Source organism: Salmo salar, chromosome ssa20 (genome assembly GCF_905237065.1).
Source record: "Salmo salar chromosome ssa20, Ssal_v3.1, whole genome shotgun sequence".
NCBI lineage: Eukaryota > Metazoa > Chordata > Actinopteri > Salmoniformes > Salmonidae > Salmo > Salmo salar.
The window spans coordinates 71,161,796-71,170,846 of NC_059461.1; the positions used below are offsets into that span (position 1 = coordinate 71,161,796).

Here is a 9,051-nt window from a genome sequence, read left to right on the forward strand (position 1 = left end):
TCTTCAGTTTTACAAGGGTATGTTTGGCAGCATGAGTGAAGGAGGCTTTGTTGCGAAATAGGAAGCCGATTCTAGATTTAATTTGGGATTGGAGATGCTTAATGTGAGTCTGGAAGGAGAGTTTACAGTCTAACCAGACACCTAGGTATTTGTAGTTGTCCACATATTCTAAGTCAGAACCGTCCAGAGTAGTGATGCTAGTCGGGCGGGTGGGTGCGGGCAACAATCGTTTGAAGAGCATGCTAAATGCTGTACATAGAGTCAATCAATTGTACCATTGTGTAGTAACGTGTACATTTCATGAGTCTGAAAGTACCATATTGTAGCCCCTCCCACCTCAATTTCCGTGACTTTGACTTTGACTTTGAGTTTGACTTCCGGCCTGTTGAGATGAATCGCTTACTCAGGGAGGGAGGAGATGTTTCTCAATATGGATCAAATTGTTAAAATGAATCAAGGCGTTGGTGAGAAATGGAGGAAGAAATGAAAACAACTTTTTCCACATAGCATTACAACTACAAAGTTGACGCTGGCTAGCTAACTTATTTTAATTCAAATAGTTAGTTAGCAAGCTATCTTCTGTCTAGCCTGTAACTAATGGTTGTTACGTTGTGGGACAGAGCAATAGTTATTTGTACTTGTCATTTGGTTGAGACTAACATTCGTTTAGAAAATAATTGTTTACTTTGTGTATATTTGTTGTGTAATTGGTTGGCTTTGCTAGTTGGCAAGCTGAGATGTATTTGCCTAAGTTGGCTAACTTAGCTATTAACTCATGTTTTAGGAGCACAGGCTAGCTCCTTGCAGAATCTTGACAAAAGAGAATGTGGACTAAGATCTGGCAGTTGCAGTGCCCAGACAAGGTGAGAGCAAACTGCTACAGAGATAAAAAGGTAAGATCTCTATCTTGATTAGCTATATTTCAAGATTGAACCGATGCAATGGGTATTTGATTGGCTTACTAAATGAGCTGCTTTTCCTGAAAATGTATATCTGATAAAGTTCTTAGGTCTAGGAAATGTAAAGTACTCAAGCATCTGCAGACCAGTGAGGAGGAGGAAAGCCTATAGGACAATAATTACTAGCTAGTTATATCAGACATTTTATTGGCTTGCTAAATGAGCTGCTTTTCCTGAAAATGTCTCTGATAAAGCTACACTCTTTGAAAAAAAGGTGCTATCTAGAACTTAAGTTATTTAGCTGTCCCGTAGGATAACTTTTTGAAGAACCCTTGTTGGTTCCAGGTAGAACCCTTGTTGGTTCCAGGTAGAACCCTTTCCACAAGAGGGTTCTACATGGAACCCAAAAGGGTTCCACCTGGAACCAAAATGGGTTATACTATGGGGACAGCTGAAGAACCCTTTTGGAACCCATTTTTGCTAAGAGTGTGTCTATTTGTTCTAATGCAATGTCCATATTACAGCCACAACATGATGATCATGTAGTCAAGCATCTGAAGACTAGCAAGGAGGATAAAAGCCTGCTTTGGTTGAACAAGGAAGAACAATAATAACTAGCTATATCAGATCAACATGTTCAGGAGAAGCAGGGAGAGAGCAAGCTAGTAGTAGTAACATTATTATTTGAAACCTCACATGCGCATGTATCTGTGTTTATATTTAAGCAATAAGGCACCTCAGGGGTTTGTGGTATGTGGACAATATACCACGGCTTAGGGCTGTTTTTACGCACGACGCAACGCGGAGTGCCTGGATACAGCCCTTAGCCGTGGTATATAACTCCCAAGGTGCCTTAATGCTATTAAAAACTGGTTACCAACGTAATTACAACAGTTAACATGTAATATTGACTCATACCCAGGGTATACGGTCTCATATTGTACCGATCATCAACATGAACAAGACTGAATTCTGTTGAATTGTCTACTGGTCTAAATTGTTGTTAGGAAGATGTTGCTGTTCAGAATGACATGTTTATGACTGTTGATGTTCACAGGAATCTCCAAATGCAATGTTGAACGAGCACCATGGATGAAGGAGGGGGAGGAAAACAGACAGCTTCTTTCTACCAAACATACAATGTTTGCTTCATGAACAATAGTTACATCTGAAATAAATACAGAATTCTTTTAGTTTATTCAGTTTTTTATGCTGGATGTGAGTAATTTAGCAGGTTTATATTATAATGTATTGTTTTGAAATGTTCATTAAATATCTATTCAGTCAAAACTCACTTATTATTTTACGTTTGCTAAAATAATGTATGTTTTGTACTGTTACTTTTTACGTTCTGAAACAGTCTCGTTAGTTTTGAGCTAGACTGTGATGGGGGAAATGTCTACTGTAAATGTCTACTACCCTTTTTTAAATGTTGATGAATGAAATTACCACCGTTTCTAATAGTTTGTCCACTTCCTCATCAGACAGTAGCAACAATGTGGAATACATTGGAGGAGGAAGGGAGAATTAATGAGAAACCAGAACCTGGCAATGTCAGGGAATAAGTAGGATAAATGTACATGCTATCAATGGCAAAAGAAACTGCAGAGGTAGCTTTAAGATAACATTAGATATGTGCATGTTATGTACTGCACAGACGGCTAGCCAGCTATTTTCAAAACATTGGATTACCAACTTGAGTGGTGACGTCTCAGTTTGCACCACATTTTGACATGGAGGTAGTATGATATACACTGAACAAAAATATAAATGCAACATGTAAAGTGTTGGTCTCATGTTTCATGAGCTGAAATAAAAGATCCCAGACATTTTCCATACGCACAAGAAGCTTATTTATCTCAAATGTTGTTCAGCCTGGTCCTTCCTCCGCTGCGTCCGTAACAGTATATCAATTCCTTTTTAGAAAACATCTTAATTCAGCCTTTGTGGTTTTGTAAGTATAGGGACTATTATTGCTTTAATTTATTCATCAAACAAATGGGGTTTTGGAAAAGTAGGTACTTTTTGCAAAACAATCCCATCTGGTGGATGGAAAGAGTAATAATTTATATATATATATTTTTTTTATATATATATATATATATATATATATACTGGAAACTTGATACTTCAGACAAGGAAAAATGATGGATAGTTAAGTAAAATGAAGTTATCGTTACCGATATTACAAGTTATCGGTAAGCTGCTCTGACAGCTGATGCTTAAAGTTAGTGAGGGAGATATGTCTTCAGCTTCAGTGATTTTTGCAATCCGTTCCAGACATTGGCCGCAGACCCATTTTGGACAGAAAATGTCTTATTTTTGCAATGTTACGTGGATGGAAAAAAGCTGAGAGCAAAGAGGTCTTCTGTTGAATCTGACAATTAATCTGGATGGTTGTACAGTCGTGTCAAATATAACTGTGAAGGACCTCGGCGTTACTCTGGACCCTGATCTCTCTTTTGACCTGGGGTGGAAATCCCGGGGGGGACACGACCCCCCCATCCTGGGAAAAATATTTGTCCCCCCCAATATATCACTGAAACATAACTATGTAATTTAAATAATATTAATAATACGCAATGAAAGCAATTGTGCTGATTATAGACACTTAATAGCGCGTTTTTAAGTTTCAAAAGATTGCGACCCCCCCACCCTTTGCCTCACAATGGTTTGATCCACTGCCAGTTCCTTAGTTGGAAAGGTAACAGAGGGTTAGTATCTACTGTCTGAAAGGCACTCAATGCACGTAACTGACGGGAGGTTAATCCAGTCAATCGCGCCAATGCAATGTTTTGTTTTATGTTGGCAGGGTTCACACACACACTAGCTGAATATGCAGAGCTAGCGCGCAAATATTAACTATTAAGCTAGCTACTACCTGTTCCATTTATGTGGCGTCGTCAAAGATGGAATCTTTGCTATCGCCAATTTATTCCAAGATCAGCATGCAGATGATGTAAATTAGTGCTTCAAAGTCCCTGTGATCAGTTTAGCGATAAACTGAGGTCCAAACTGAACAGAACTACACTCTTCTACCATTGTCTTAAATATATTTAATGGTCTCGTTGCAAAAGCTAAATTGTCGCAAGGGAACTTTTATTTATTTTATTTCACCTTTATTTAACCCGGGTAGCAAAGATTATAGAAAACACCACTGAAACGGAATTGGTGCTCGCTAGCTTTGCAAATTCAGCTATTGTTGGAAGCCAGCCAATATGAAACAAACTTAAAATTACAAAAGGTTGCAGCATATATTGTGTAAATGGTGAACCTTTACAGCTGTCAACTCTTGTCACTGCAATCCGTTTCACATTTGCTAGCTACCTTTTAGATCGAAGCCCAAATAGAATGATAGAAGATAAGATGATAGAAGCCCATCTCCTACTGTAAATAACTTACACACTGTGTGTGTGTAGCCAGCCAGCCAGGTAGAAAAATGGCAGAAAAATAAAAGACGGACATCAGAGTATTTTTCAGTACACCAAAACGCAAAGTAAGAACCCTAGTAGCCTAATATCTCAAAGACTAGTTGATAAAATGTTCATAAGAAAGAAATGAAATTCTAATGGAAATGTTTCACAATGATGTCATTAGGCAGAGCAGGCAACACATGGCACACAGACGGCAGAGTTGGGGACAGATATGGAGGGACAGACTGGCAGAGACAGGGAGTCTCAGGTAAGTTTGTTGAGTCTTTGTTTGGCAACATTTTTTTAACTTGTAAAATAGGAACATAATTGGAAAATGCCATGGATACCCCCACTCTCAACTTAAACTGGTGACTGAACTAAGATTTGTTAAAGGCAATGGTATTGCTGTTGTGATTAGTTGTGTAGTTTTGGGTACCGGTAGTTAGGAGTACGGCAAAAACCTTATTTCTTTGGTTCCTCAATATACATTTACCATATTACAATGTAGGCTATGTGTTACAGCACTACTATTGGTGTCCCCCTCAGGAATTGCTCTTGAGAAAATGTCATGTAATTGTCCCCTCCAAAGTTGATATCAGATTTTCGCCCCTGCTTTTGATGAACATATCAAGACTGATTCAAGGACAGCTTTTTTCCATCTACGTAACATTGCAAAAATCAGAAACTTTCTGTCCAAAAATGATGCAGAAAAATGTATCCATACTTTTGTCACTTCCAGGTTAGACGACTGCAATGCTCTACTTTCTGGCTACCTGGATAAAGCACTAAATAAACTTCAGTTAGTGCTAAACATGGCTGCTAGAATCTTGACTAGAACCCATAAATGTGATCATATTACTCCAGTGCTAGCCTCTCTACAATGGCTTCCTGTTAAGGCTAGGGCTGATTTCAAGGTTTTACTGCTAACCTACAAAGCATTACATGGGCTTGCTCCTACCTATCTTTCCGATTTGGTCCTGCCGTAGATGCCTACACGTAAATCACGCTTTTAAAAGGATGCTTTGTGCGTTTACTTTATAATCTTGATTGATCTGTAACTGATTAATATTGTTGTTTGTCACAAGACGCAGGGCTCCTTACTGTCCCTAGAATTTCTGAGCAAACAGCTGGATGCAGGGCTTTCTCCTATAGAGCTCCATTTTTATGGAATGGGCTGCCTATCCATGTGAGAGACGCAGACTCGGTCTCGACCTTTAAGTCTTTATTGAAGACTCATCTCTTCAGTAGGTCCTATGATTGAGTGTAGTCTGGCCCAGGAGTGTGAAGGTGAACGGAAAGGCACTGGAGCAACGAACCACCCTTGCTGTCTCTGCTTGTCCGGTTCCCCTCTCTCCACTGGGATTCTCTGCCTCAAACCTTATTACAGGGGCTGAGTCACTGCCTTACTGGTGCTCTTCCATGCTGTCCCTAGGAGGGGTGCGTCACTTGAGTGGGTTGAGTCACTGACGTGATCTTTCTGTCCGGGTTGGCGCCCCCCTTGGGTTTGTGCCGTGGGGGAGATCGTGGGCTATACTCGGCCATGTCTCAGGATAGTAAGTTGGTGGTTGAAGATATCCCTCTAGTGGTGTGTACCTTGACAAAGTGGGTGTGGTTATATCCTGCCTGTTTGGCCCTGTCCAGGGGTATCGTCGTACGGGGCCAGTGTCTCCCGACCCCTCCTGTCTCAGCCTCCAGTGTTTATGCAGCAATAGTTTATGTGTCGGGGGGGCTAGGGTCAGTCTGGAGTATTTCTCCTGTCTTATCCGGTCTCTCTCTCGACCTCTCTCGACCTGAGCCCTAAGACCATGCCTCAGGACTACCTGGCCTGATGACTCCTTGCTGTCCCCAGTCCACCTGGTTGTGCTGCTAATCCAGTTTCAACTGTTCTGCCTGCGGCTATGGAACCCTGACCTGTTCAGCGGACATGCTACCTTGTCCCAGACCTGCTGTTTTCAACTCTCTAGAGACAGCAGGAGCGGTAGAGATACTCTGAATGATCGGCTATGAAAAGCCAACTGACATTTACTCCTGAGGTGCTGACCTGTTGCCCCCTCTGCAACCACTGTGATTATTATTATTTGACCCTGCTGGTCATCTACAGTTGAAGTCGGAAGTTTACATATACCATAGCCAAATACATTTAAACTCATGGATCAGAAGTTTACATACACTAAGTTGACTGTGCCTTTAAACAGCTTGGAAAATTCCAGAAAATGATGTCATGGCTTTAGAAGCTTCTGATAGGCTAATTGACGTCATTTGAGTCAATTGGAGGTGTACCTGTGGATGTATTTCAAGGCCTACCTTCAAACTCAGTGCCTCTTTGCTTGACATCATGGGAAAATCAAAAGAAATCAGCCAAGACCTCAGGAAAGAAAATTGTAAACGTCCACAAGTCTGGTTCATCCTTGGGAGCAATTTCCAAATGCCTGAAGGTACCAAGTTCATCTGTACAAACAATAGTATGCAAGTATAAACACCATGGGACCACGCAGCCGTCATACCGCTCAGGAAGGAGACGTGTTCTGTCTCCTAGAGAGGAACATACTTTGGTGCGAAAAGTGCAAATCCATCCCAGAACAACAGCAAAGGACCTTGTGAAGATGCTGATGAAAACCGGTACAAAAGTATCTATATCCACAGTAAAACAAGTCCTATATTGACATAACCTGAAAGGCCGCTCAGCAAGGAAGAATCAACTGCTCCAAAACCACCATAAAAAAGCCAGACCTCGGTTTGCAACTGCACATGGGGACAAAGATCGTACTTTTTCGAGAAATGTCCTCTTGTCTGATGAAACACAAATAGAACTGTTTGGCCATAATGACCATCGTTATGATTGGAGGAAATATTAGGAGGCTTGCAAGCCGAAGAACACCATCCCAACCGTGAAGCACGGGGGTGGCAGCATCCTGTTGTGGGGGTGCTTTGCTGCAGGAGGGACTGGAGCACTTCACAAAATAGATGGCATCATGAGGCAGGAAAATTATGAAGCAACATCTCAAGACATCAGTCAGGAAGTTAAAGCTTGGTCGCAAATGGGTCTTCCAAATGGACAATGACCCCAAGCATATTTCCAAAGTTGTGGCAAAATGGCTTAAGGACAACAAAGTCAAGGTATTGGAGTGGCCATCAAAGCCCTGACCTCAATCCTATAGAACATTTGTGGGCAGAACTGAAAAAGCATGTGCGAGCAAGGAGGCCTACAAACCTGACTCAGTTACATCAGTTCTGTCAGGAAAAATGGGCCAAAATTCACCCAACTTATTGTGGGAAGCTTGTGGAAGGCTCCCCAAAATGTTTGACCCAAGTTAAACAATATTACCTCAATTAGCCCGACTAACTGTTGCCCCCACACATCGGCTACTCGGACAATTTGCATTGTCCCGCCAACCCCTATTTTACACTGCTGCTACTCTGTTTATCATCTATGCATAGTCACTTTAACTATACCTACATGTACATACAGTGGCTTGAGAAAGTATTCACCCCCCCTTGGCATTTTTCCTATTTTGTTGCCTTACGACCTGGAATTAAAATGGATTTTGGGGGGCTTTGTATCATTTGATTTACACAACATGCCTACCACTTTGAAGATGCAAAATGTTTTTTGTGTGAAACAAACAAGAAATATTACAAAAAAACTGAAAACTAGAGCGTACATAACTATTCACCCCCCCAAAGTCAATACTTTGTAGAGCCACCTTTTGCAGCAATTACAGCTGCAAGTCTCTTGGGGTATGTCTCTATAAGCTTGGCACATCTAGCCACTGGGATTTTTGCCCATTCTTCAAGGCAAAACTGCTCAAGCTCCTTCAAGTTGGATGGGTTTCGCTGGTGTACAGCAATCTTTGTCATACCACAGATTCTCAATTGGATTGAGGTCTGGGCTTTGACTAGGCCATTCCAAGACATTAAAATGCTTCCCCTTAAACCACTCAAGTGTTGCTTCAGCAGTATGCTTAGGGTCATTGTCCTGCTAGAAGGTTATCCTCCACACCAGTCTCAAATCTCTTGAAGACTGAAAAAAGGTTTCCCTCAAGAATTTCCCTGTATTTAGCGCCATCCAACATTCCTTCAATTCTGACCAGTTTCCCACTCCCTGCCAAGGAAAAACAAACCCACAGCATGATGCTGCCATCACCATGCTTCACTGTGGGGATGGTGTTCTTGGGGTTTAGAGGTGTTGGGTTTGCACCAGCCATAGCGTTTTCCTTGATGGCCAAAAAGCTCAATTCTAGTCTCATCTAACCAGAGTACCTTCTTTCATATGTTTGGGGAATCTCCCACATGCCTTTTGGCAGACACCAAATGTGTGGAGCTTTGCAGCTCCTTCAGGGTTATCTTTGGTCTCTTTGTTGCCTCTCTGATTAATGCCCTCCTTGCCTGGTCCATGAGTTTTGGTGGGTGGCCCTCTCTTGGCAGGTTTGTTGTGGTGCATATTCTTTCAATTTTTTAATAATGGATTTAATGGTGCTCCGTGGGATGTTCAAAGTTTCAGATATTATTTTTTATAACCCAACCCTGATATGTACTTCTCCACAACTTTGTCCCTGACCTGTTTGGAGAGCTCCTTGGTCTTCATGGTGCCTCTTGCTTGGTGGTGCCCCTTGCTTAGTGGTGTTGCAGACTCTGGGGCCTTTCAGAACAGGTGTTTACATGACAGATCATGTGACACTTAGGTTGCACACTTTTAGATTTTAACTAATTGTGTGACTTCTGAAGGTAATTGGTTGCAC

General features: G+C 41.5%; 1 long non-coding RNA gene across 1 annotated transcript; it reads left to right on the forward strand.

Moving 5' to 3' along the window:
- Positions 1 to 344: 344 nt before the first annotated feature.
- LOC106581249 (uncharacterized) lies at positions 345 to 2,246 on the forward strand. Its single transcript, XR_001323053.2, has 3 exons — positions 345 to 464; positions 785 to 893; positions 1,957 to 2,246. It is a non-coding gene; the product is annotated as an uncharacterized lncRNA (long non-coding RNA).
- Positions 2,247 to 9,051: the final 6,805 nt, after the last annotated feature.